A 12,191-nucleotide genomic window follows, 5' to 3' on the forward strand; every position below is an offset into this window, starting at 1 on the left:
ACGTGTGATGCTGGATTACCTAAGAGACCAAGAACAACACATCATTCATAGTACAGATAAATACAGCAAGAAATAATGCAATCATACATGCTACAGGGAATATCATGCAAAAATCAAAGGCGCAAATGAACATGCATCCCTAATTTCATGCTCAAACATGTTGAAGACCAATCAAACAACAATTAATCATTACATACAAGTTGGGTGGACTTATCATGTAGGCTCTTAGCTAGGTTTTCTCTAGATTACCCATGCACATCACCGTAACATTCACACTACCAGAAAACAGGGAAAAGGCTACGGATAAAAACCGTAGCTAAAAGTCTACGGCTACGATTAAAATCCGTAGCACAACCGTAGCCATTGGTGTCGTAGCCATAGGTCTAAAAGCTATGGCTACGGCTATAAACCGTAGCTATATAGATAATAGATACAGATTAAAGCCGTAGCCGTTGCTTCTATAGTGGTCAAGGATTTACGACTACGGCTTATATCTGTAGCCAAAAGTTGGGCAACAACCGTAGCAATAGGCTGAAATTAGCAACAGCTACAGTTTTCAGATACAATGCTACGGTTAATAGCCGTAGCTAATGAATGTATAGATACGGATTAAATCCGTAGCAATATTATTCGTAGTTTAAAATTACATACAGCTACGGAGTTTATCTGTAGCGAAAAGTAGAATGAGAACCGTAGCAAAAAGCTAATTTTAGCAAGAGCTACGGTTTCAACAAAGGGCTACGGTGGATAGCCGTAGCTAATGCTTGTTGTTAATAGAAAATTTAATTAGTAATGGAAACTCTTACCATTGTAGTACACCCTGATAAATCATTCATTCATTCAATCAAACACAATCATTCATTTTCATTCACAAAAGTACAATGCCAACATAATAATAGTTATATGTCTATTTAAAGTTCTCATTAACAACAAGATCCAATCGGCATCGATAGTAAATACTCATAATCACTTGCTCTTACAACTATTCCCACCTCCGGTGTCTCTTCATTTTCTTCTATTTCCATTGCCTCGCTGGTATCAATGCCTTTGGTTTTAAGGAACGGTGTGAAACCCTTCTGCTGCAACTCGAGGACCAGATCTGCTCTCTTCCTGTTACTTACAATAATCTCTCCTTCTACCACCCCAATGATGAATCTGACTTTGTTAGACAATCTCAACAGCTTTATTTCAAGACTATCCAACATTACTTTCTGCATGAAAGTAGCAAGTCAATACTACCATCTTCTCAATTACCAAAAAGAAAAAATGGGGGGCCTAAATCAAAGCTCACCTTTCTCTTTATATAGAACTCAAGTCTTAAATGAAAGAATTCTTCAAGAACTGCAAGAAAATAAGGCACGGTGATGAGAAAGCATATATAGATTTAAGAAATTCATAGCAAGTACATAGAATAAGCAAGCTTACTTTGTTCGGGACTGTCATATTTCTTGATGACACCCCTCACGTCGAATGAGCATATCAATGATCTTACCGAGACTGAACATGATGAGCATATCAATGATCTTACCGAGACCGAACATGGCCATCCCAAGACCTGCATTCGACAAGATTGTGACAAAATTTTTCATGATTTGAGGCTTCTTAACACCCCATCTATGGTAAGAAAGATGTTAGAAGAAAATCAGATTCACATGGAAAGAGCAACACATCTAAAATTCAAATCTCTATCTGAAAAAAAGAAAACTATAATTCCAAATACCCACTTTCAGTTCATGAAGAAAGACTAAAGATCACATTGAAATCCATTGCTCTCCCCGAGGACCTGAAATTCCAAACTCCCAACCTCAAATTCAAGAAAAAAAGAACAAAAGAACAAAGATAAATTCAAATATCTCTCTGAAAATCTATAAAACCCTTCACCAACTGTTCTATACAACAGCAACTGTTCAACTAAACCCTTCATACCCCAACAACTGTTCCACACACTTTAAAAATCTGCTACCATTGTTCTAACAAGAACATTAAGATATATTTAAACAACAACGGAGAGTTAATGGCAAGTGAATAATCATACATTTTGAACTGTGTTTGGACAGAGATGCTAAAAAAGATTATTTTCTGTTGATCTGAAGAGGCTAGTGAATAATCAGATATGATGCATCATGTGTTCATGAATCTGTAGCTCCACCATTTTGCAATCTTGGATTAGCATGCATAGATGATGCCTGCAACCTTCTCAATTCCTAAGAAAGTTGGTGGGAGATGAGCTAGCCAGAATGGGCTTGAAGGACCTGTGAAATATTCATGTGCATAATAGTTCTCTATGACGCTATGTATAGGTAATAGAAAAAGAAATTTTGGAAGTAAAAACCTTCAAAAGAGTAAAACTTGTCTCTAGATAAAGATTCATGATAGAGCTGGAATGTTGGAAAGGATTGGTAGATGCATCATTTGTTGCTGCAGAAGGTATTTCTTTTAAGAACTTGAGGCAATCCTGGGAAAAAAAGAAAGAAAGACGTCCATGAGTGGACTCTTAAACATTTTCATGTTCAAGAAGCTTTAAGAGAAAAAAAAATGCAGCATATATTGAGGACAAGTTCATTCATACAATGGCAATGAAATAAAGCATGTGAATCACCTTGAAAAAGTATCCTTATATGTGCACAGAAGTTTTGAATCAAGCTTATATTTTTGTTTAAATGGACCACACCACATGAAACAGATAAAATGTTCTACGGTTGAAAATTTCTTGGGGGGCACAAAAGTTTTGAATCAAGCTTATATTTTTGTTTAAATGGACCACACCACATGAAACAGATAAAATGTACTACGGTTGAAAATTTCTTAGGGGGCACAGAAGTTTTGGATCAAGCTTATATTCTTGTTTTCCATTCATCCATGTCTGTATGATCTTATGAACAGGTTGGATGACAAATAAACATCACTGTGGGGTCTAGCAATCCAATTTCCTTAAAATGTCATGTCCACATTCAATTGGAAAAGTCAAACTGCATGTGCAAGATTTTCCAGAGGTGAACTTTGGGAACAAATTCATGATGGTGCGACCAGTGAATGGTCAGGTCACAGAAATGTGAAGGCCAACGGCACCATTGCTAGCAAAACCAAAAACACCTTTTTGTTCGGCCAAACATCATCTCTATCCTTGTAAATTCATCAGAAATTGGGTCAAGTAAAAAGAATTGATGTATTTTTTAAACAGTTAAGATTTATCCTTCAAACTTCATCAGGTTTGAGAAATCAAGTTCTATTTTCAACTATTCTCATCCGAGGAAAACATCAAGATTCATGCATTCCGTGTGAAAGTTGACTCCAAATGGCTGGGACAAGGCTACTACTATGATGACAACATGCCTTTACAGTGTATCCTTCTCTTCTGATCGATAAGCTAAAGCAGAAACATTTCAATGCAATATCACAATGTCGCAGAGTCAGATCCATTTATCTGCTGCTACTGGGGCCAACTAAGAGTCTGCACCAAGACAGTGACAAGAAAGGAATGCTAATAATAGTTCATTTATGACCAGAAGACGCTTGTTTTTTGTCCAGTTATGATAGAATTTCATTGTTAGGAAATGAATGAATGACCAGCCAAGTTTTCAAAGAAATCAAAGTTAGATTATGCTGCATTTGGACTAAAATACCCAAGAAAAATTTATCAACAGATAGCTAATCCCATGATATACTACATAAGAAAAGCGTTCAAGAAACGAGGGAATGGAGACTTACTGCAATACATCGACAACACGACCACGGTCCATTAAGAACTCCCGTAGCTGCAACAGAGCATCAAGACGATCAGACAATGCTATGAATTATATTAGTCTTTGTTGCTCGTAGCTGTCACCTTTATCATTACCTTCGCATTCTCCTCTGCTTCCTGCTGAAGTTTCTTTGACTCTTGGACCACCCTTTCCATGATGAGTTCTTATTCAGCAAAAGAAAAAAGAAAAAGATTCCTCCTTTTCACGCTTCTCCTGTTCAGCCGCTACCCTTTCTGCCTCTGCAGCAGCCAGTTGGGCTTGGAGATCTCGGCACATCTGGTATAAAATGCAAGATAAGGTTAGAGAAGAGGTGAGGTCTGAAAATATTAATATCTTTCTATCAAAACAGTGGGTGGCATTTGAAACAATTGATACTATCAAACATAATAATTGCTAAAATTAAATATATTATTTAAAACATTTGGCTGAAAGCATTTGGCTGAAAACCAATCCAACAAACGTCCTTGGTTTTGCTGCAAATATATATAAGCCATCATTAGTGACAAGTTCTCAATCAGGTAGCTACACATTCCATAGAATTTCAAGTTTAAAGGCTATGACAGATTACAAACACTGATGAAGAGATTGGTGCCATGTCTTTTTCTTTTCTTTTCTTTTTTGTTTTTTGCCATTTTTGGTTTCATGAAAAACAGAACCCAGATTCAGATAGCAATGAACTGAACACAACATTATTCATGCAGTGCTCATACCAGGATCATGATATGATGATACCAATGCCAATCACTATTCAAATTCACTGTTCAAGCTAGATTAATGTTCAAATTCACTGTGCAAAACCTCAGAATTTGATGGCGTGTTTGCAAGGTCCGTGTCAAAGAATTCGATGACAGGCATGCATCCATTTTAAACCAATGCTTTGGAAATAAATAACCTACAATAGGTGGTTGTTTGATTAATTCAAACTAGGAGGAATTTACCAAGGCCTCTAATTGAATGCACAAATAACCTCCCTAACTGCTGCTGCTGCTGCCACCATCAAAGTCCCAAACAAGAACAGCTTGCATATCAGTGAGCTTCACATCAAGTCATCATAATTTGGAAACATTGAAACTGTTTAAATCAAATTCATTCATGGTTGAAAAGAGACGTCTACTTCTCACAAACTTTCCTAGGAGCCTTCTGTATGTATATCACAAACCTGACCTTTGGAGAGCATGTGGAGGCATGGACAGCTTATAGAGCACCATCACTTTTCACCCTTGCTTGGTGGCTTATCTTCATCTTTCTTTTGCTCTGTTTGACCTTGGAGAGATGCCAACAAATCCTTAACTGAAGGATCATTAGGGTTAACTCCAGGAAGCGAAGCAAGAATAGATGACAAGAAAGATTGGTCTCCAAGCACCTTGCTCATGTCATTCTGGCTCTGACATATCTGTATCTCCCACAAACACATCACCAGATTGACTAGATATAGGATCATCCATTGACATTGCTAGGGCTTGTTCAAGCAAGGCAGTCTCATCCTCTGTGAGATCAGCTCTTTTAACACCCTGCCAATACAATTCATATAAGAATTCAATCGATTTCTATGTTAAGAAAACAAAAAAAAATCCTGACAGATGGCTCACAGCTGATCTCTACTGCCGCCTAGAGCATGCAAAAAGAAAAAAGAAAAAGAAGATGAATATGCTAAATGGGTAGTAGTCAAAATTGTCATTTCGTTTCATTTAGGTGGGAAGCAGGCCCTTAATTTCAATCAAATTCAAAAAAGCATTCACTTTGACAAAAAACCAGTAACAAGCACGCTGCTAGAGGGGAAAAGGCCGAAACTGCAAATTCAGATGATTTTGAGTCTGAATTAAAATACATGATATGCAATGCCAACCTCATTCAAATTAGAATAATGATACCTGATTCAAGATTGTTTTTTTCCATTTTTCTTTGTTTCCTTTAGTTCAATTCAACTGAGCATGCCTTGCATCCAAACACGCCTTACGTTTAATATAACAACCCATCACCTAAGACGAGAACCCATACTCCCAACAATGACCCCCTTACAACATTTAATAATTTAATTGGCAATGGACGCCCATTTAGACTGATGTCAACTGAACATCCAAGATACAATGAACCAGCCATTTTCATCACTCGACTCAAAAACATGAAGGACAATGTGTTGTGATACTGGGTCTAGCAAAAATAGATTAAGCTACTACCTGTTCAGCTTGAGGAGCTACAGGTAGTGAGTTGGCAATCATACCCATTTTCTCTTCAAATAGCTGCTCAATTTCTTCACTCTGCCCTGCTTTCCCAAAAGCATCCAATACAGACTCGTGGAGTGCTTTCCCAAAAGCATCCAAAGAATTATGACTTGCAAATAACAATGCTTTTGGATTTTAGAGTGTGACTGTCCCATTGTACTGTTTTTACGAATAGCAAATTTTTAACAAAATGGGACTTTTCATGTTAGAGTGAACTAATCCCATCATGGTTTAGGATTCTCAGGACAAGAGCATGGTTATTATGATCACTTGAGGGAAGAGAAGAATGATGAACTTGGTATTTCCTCAGGGAAAGAGAGAACTCAGACATGGGGTTGCAACAGATCATCCCATTGCTCCTGATACTGTTCATAGATACCCAAACTGTGATGGAAACATTCATCAATTTAGTTTCCATTCATTGCATGAAGCTCAGTCAGAAAAAAAAGAAGAAAAGATCGCTACCTTAATAACTAAAACCACAAGCTTTGCATACATATCAATAACAGCAAATGAGAGATGCTGGACTTGTTGTGGCGTTTGTAGGGACAATGAGCTTGGATTAATCATGTCAGTGGCCAAACAATTTGCTACAGAAATTTCCTGAAATTATAGGTAGAAAGAGAAGGAAAACTCTTAACCACTGTGAGGGTCTGGAGGATTCTCATGGAAACATAATAAAAACCACAGAAAAAGTTTACCATGAGGATTCAGAAAAAGTGATCCGTGTGATCATCCCCTTTAAGCAACCCACTTTGTTGTAACTGTGAGATATAATGGGTATAAGCTACATCATACACAGTCAACTAAAGTTCTGCATTTAGCTTTATAAAAATTTAGACTATATTTAAATTTGAATTTGAATTTGTTTATGGATTCTTTAAATATTTTCACGCTTTTAATTGGATAGTCTTCTGTTTGTTTAATTCATTTCAAGGTTTTTTGAGACTGATCAGGTTATTTCGAATCTTCAACTGAGCAGTTCATCTTTCCTTCCTTTTCCCCTTTCTTTCTACGCCTTTTGCAAACTGCACTACATGAATTCTACTGTTTTATTTATATCTAGTGGGTGATGCATATGCAATCTTCAGGTATGCCTGATCTTTCTGAAGTAATCAAGACACTCAATTTCATGTTTGCAGAGTAGGGACCTTTGTGCTGTAATTTTAATCTTTTTTCCTGTTTTCTTCTTGATAAAATAGTATTTACGGGTTTCAACTGAAAATAAAATGTAGAAAATTACACATATTCCTCTCTCTCTCTCTCTCTCTAAAAAAATAAAAATAAAAGGAAACGATGCATTAGTGGGTTCACGTGTATCATGGCACGTTCCATGAACTGATATTCATATCATGTTCCTTTTCAAAAAAAAAAAAAAGAAAAAACTTCGTACTATGTTCATATTTCTGGAAAAGATAAATAAAAGAAATAGTAAAATATTGAAAAACAACAAAGAACAGATTGCTCTTAACCTGGCATCCTAGACCTGTTAAAAACCAAGATCAGATCAGCCTAAACTTGCATCCTAGATCTGGTTTAAAAAATGAGCTAAGTTGCTACTCCTAATCAAGCATCCTGAATCTGTTAAAACCAAGTTCAAATTGTTCCTAATCTAGCATAATAGATCAGTTAAAAAAAAAAGGCTACAAGGGGAAAAGGAAGGAAAGATGAACTGCTCAGTTTCAAGGGATATTTCATACAATCAAATCACTGGAGAGATTCCTTACAACATTGGTTTCCTGCAAGTAGCTACATTGTATGTTTCCATCTCTCAAAAGCTCTGCTGTATCTCTTTTCATCTACAAATAACTATTCGTTTCATCTACTAATCAACCAACTAGAATCATTCAGCTACTGATATTTTCGAACTCTTCTAGTTAAACTGCTTGCTGTAGTATACTCCACTGAATCTCTATTACAGCTGACAATCTGCAACTTTTTTTCTTTTATTTTTTGCTCCAGTTGTCATCCATTCTTGTTGCATTTAATTAGGTTTGTTTTTCTTGATAATGGTGTGCTGACCCTAATGAAAAAAAACTTTCTATTATTAGGTCTCTTCAGGGAAATAGGCTTACTAGGAAGATGATAGGACTCATGCAAGCTCTTGATGTTTTGTAAGTTTTGTACTGTCTTCTCAAATTCTTTTCATTTTTTTTTCAAAATTTCTTTTCTTCCTAAATAACTGCATGCACGCATCTTTTAAGAAATAAGCTCACATAAACAAATCCAACTATAATTTTGACTATAGTGCAATTTTTTTTAAAAAAATGAAAATTCTTAACTGACCTTTCAGAGGGGATGGTGTCAATATCATCACTCAGTTTTAGCAATGATGCAACCTCCTCAGCTATCCTTTGCTTCTCAACAGAAGCTGGTCCAAAGAGCAATTATAGGACTTAGGCAAGAGATGACGTTGTCAATGAGTATATGCAGTGTTCTTCTTTTTTAAAAAATTAAAAGGGAAAACGGAAAAATAGAAAAAATCACATGATGATATGCCTGACCATATTCTTCCACAGAACATGTGACTTGAATGAATCTTTTGACAATGAAGGCTACAGAAGATCAGCTACCAGAGCTTAAAATCTGTGTAATTTCTGGAAGCTGCAACCTTATCAGAATAAGCATTTTCCAAGCCAACAACAAATGGTGACCAAGCCTGAAAACAAAAAGCAGAACATAAGTGTAGTCAATCCACAGAACAAAAGTACTTTTGGATCAAGCTGATATTTGTGTTTTGCGTGAGATATAATGGGTATAAGCTACATCAATATAATTAGTTTCACAACGCATAACATCAACTTGAAAGTAAATCATAAGTACAAAACAGTAGTTTTCCAAGAAGTTATGGACACCGAAATTTCGGCAGTCTAAAATGGTTGTATATTCTCCACTGTACAACTTAACAGTCCACCATGTACAGCTTTCAATTTCCGTACTAAAAAAAAAAAAAACTGTACAAGTATGAAGCATGCTAACCTATGTGTGATTTGGAGATGATTAGATTGTCATATCACCTCCCAATTCATCAATGACCATATCTACTCTAGTCATAAAATCTGGTAAGAATTGAACAGAAGTAGCATCATAAAAAGGAGTAAGAACAGACTGCTGACCAATAAGAAGAATATTGGGTCGTTCGTCTAATCCATGTTTAACTCTTGATCCATAACAATTGGACTAACTAAATGAAGAGTCTAGATCTCACTGAAGACTAATTACAACATAGGAGGACAGTGACTTCCATACTACTTACTGGGTGTTGATTAATGAAGCCCATATATATATTATGGGGAAGAGCTCGTTTTTTTGTTCTTTTTTTTTTTTTTGCTTTTTCTTTTTTCCTTTTTCGAAGCAAATAGTGAGGAAGAGCTTTACTAAGCCCACAGACGAGCACAGTCAACTCATGCTCACACCAGAACATGTGACAGCATGGCACATATGTATGAGCCAATCCATCCAATAGAAGGATCCCACCATCTTGATGCCCTGTACAAAGAATCAGGTCGATCTAGGCACAACCTTCAGATTAGAAGCAGAGAACTAGTAATGAAAGAAATTCACATACCATGAAAAGAAGAATCGGATATGCATCTCTGCAACCAAAAAAGTTCAAAATTTTAAAACTACACAAATAGAGAGAAGGTCATACTAAAGAAACTAGTAAATATAGTTTGCATATCTTACCATTGTTCTCATGTTCAGTCAAACGGCCAGTCAATAGTTCAATGAAGCTAGGAGGCAAAGCTGAGAAAACAGTTCCGAAGTTGTTGTCAAGTAATGGCTGCTGAGAACACTCAAGCTGCTCACTGTCAACTCTCGAAACAGGCATCTTGGCATGATAACTAACATCATGTTTAACAAAGCTCGACTCCTAATTAGTTCTGCAAGACTAAAGAATTTGTATGACTAATGCTCTTTCTTTTTACGTTTTACAGAAACTCAAATTAATCAGCCAAATGGAGTATAAAGATCGTACCTGAGATGCATCAAATCCTTTGAAATATTTCTGCACATGGATATTTTACCCTCTCCTGCTCCTACATCCAAGTAATGAGTTACATGCGTAGAAACCACTGCAAGGCATGGAATGAATAAGTTCCTGAATTGAAGTAGGGGAAAAAAGGATCACAGCTGCGAAAGGAAAAAATAGGAATTTGGGGATTGTAGGGTGGATTTGTCAATGCATATGGCTAGGATCATATAATTCCTGGCAGAGGATCATATAATTCCTGTTTACATTAGATATGTTGGAGTCCTTGAGGAATTCTATTATGGTGAGTGAATGATTGAAGCAATATGCAGTTCCCTCATCACTGTACACATGAAAAACATGTATGGTAATTGGGACTGTCTGGCGGGAGTGGGTTAGAATTGACCTAAGATAAGTTTTGTTGTTTTTCGTGCTGTTTTTTGTATGTGGCTAATTTTATTTTTTTTTATCTTAACTACTCTCTCCTGCGTGGCCCACTTGAGCTTTGGATCTACCTCATTTTTCATCCCATGTTTTAAAATGACCTCAAAAAACATATGGATATAAACTATGTGGGGCCCACTATGGATGTATGTCTTATCTACACTGTCCATCCATTTTTCCAGCTCATTTCAGGGCATGAGCGAAAAATTGAAGCATATCAAAGGCTTAACTGGACCACACCACAGGAAACAGCGAGGACAATTGCATCCAACTGTTCATATGGTCACATGGACATGGATGAAGGGAAAACGCAAATATCGGCTCGATCCAAGACTTCTTTAGCCACTTAACAATTTTCAGCCATAGGCGTTACATTCATACAGTTTCCTTTGGTGTAGTCCAATTGCATCTTCATCTTGGATATGCTTCAATTTTCGGTTCAAGCCCTAAAAGGAGCTTCACGTATCATATACCCCAACAAAAAAGATCTGCAAAATAAAAAAAAAAACAATGCTGCATGATAAGCAGCTTGCATTGACTCAGAGACACATCCCCAAAGCAATACTGACAATTAACTTCCTTCTCAGCTGAGCATTGTGTCTGCTTCCCGAGAGTACACCTCCTCCCAATCCAAAAATCGACTCTGAGCTTCCAAACAAAGCATGAAGACTGATCCTTGAACTAACTTGCTAACCAGAAAAGCAAGGCAATTCAAATTCTTTGCACAACAAAGATTCCCCATGCAACCCAACTTTTGTTAACATTTTCAGGTACACTTCCAAACAACTGATATGTTGCTAAGTTGCAGTTGCAAATTTCTTTTGGGTTGCGGGGCTGAGAAAAATGAGAATGCAGAGGTGGCATTCTCTTAGTATGCTATTATTACTCTTAATGCAGGCATGAGAAAAATGAGAATGGAGAGCCGTCCATTAATTTATGAGCTCATTTTAGACATGAAACAGAAAATGAGGCAATTCCAAAGCTCAAGTAGACAACACCACAGGAAGTAGTAGGGATAATGACACCCACCTTGAAACATTCACAGGGCTACTATGATGGCTAATTGCCATCCAACTTGTTCATAAGGTCACAAAATTTGCTTACAGTCAAGCAGTCCAAAGTGGATCAGGGTCACTACCGATCCGGTTTTAAATGGATCATGGTTCTTTTTTCTTTTTTCTTTTTTCTTTTTACCCATTTAAAATTCAAGTTAGTCATAGGTCCACAATGTTAGACCTGATTTTGTTTTTTTTTTTTTTTTTTTTTTCAAGTTACTCATAGGTCCACAAAATTTGCGATTACTCTTCTACCTTTGTATAAGCTAACTACCTCACGTAGAGACACCCCAACAACAACTAGGATCTGAGAGATATCAATAGACAGACATTTGATACTCCAACACATTAAAAACCAGGCTTCTCAGGAGCATTCATCTCTTATCAAAGTAATCATAAAAACTCTTTGAGTTGCTCGGTCAGAAAATATGCAGGTTGAGTTGAATGGGGCCCAAGTACTAAAAAATTATGGAAAACAAACTATAACATATTCTTGTAAACTAACTGTAAAGAGATAACATTCCTATCTGTTGTCCCAAATGTAAACATTGTAATTCTTTTAAATTAAATAACTACTGTACTTAAATTTTGTAACCACATCTCAGTAAGTTCAAAATGTGTGTAAACCAAGGATCAGAGCAAGATCGTACCTGCAATAAGTTCAAAACCCAGTATGCTATCGAACAGGTTGCCGTGTAATGCTGCATCAAACAGGTCAAGCTACTGATCGGTTTGCTCATGTTCTAACCCAGTA

At 36.6% G+C, this 12,191-nt stretch overlaps 2 long non-coding RNA genes across 2 annotated transcripts; both read right to left on the minus strand.

Moving 5' to 3' along the window:
* Nucleotides 1-2,294: 2,294 nt before the first annotated feature.
* On the minus strand, nt 2,295-3,972 carry LOC131255687 (uncharacterized). Its single transcript, XR_009176247.1, has 3 exons — nt 3,827-3,972; nt 3,709-3,755; nt 2,295-2,455 (listed from the first exon to the last, which is right to left on the minus strand). It is a non-coding gene; the product is annotated as an uncharacterized LOC131255687 (long non-coding RNA).
* Nucleotides 3,973-6,294: 2,322 nt separating this feature from the next.
* LOC131255688 (uncharacterized) lies at nt 6,295-6,757 on the minus strand. The gene is made up of 3 exons (XR_009176248.1): nt 6,667-6,757; nt 6,431-6,568; nt 6,295-6,349 (listed from the first exon to the last, which is right to left on the minus strand). It is a non-coding gene; the product is annotated as an uncharacterized LOC131255688 (long non-coding RNA).
* Between the last annotated feature and the right edge of the window lie 5,434 nt (nt 6,758-12,191).

The sequence above is a fragment of the Magnolia sinica genome, chromosome 9, assembly GCF_029962835.1.
Source record: "Magnolia sinica isolate HGM2019 chromosome 9, MsV1, whole genome shotgun sequence".
Classification (NCBI taxonomy): Eukaryota; Viridiplantae; Streptophyta; class Magnoliopsida; order Magnoliales; family Magnoliaceae; genus Magnolia; species Magnolia sinica.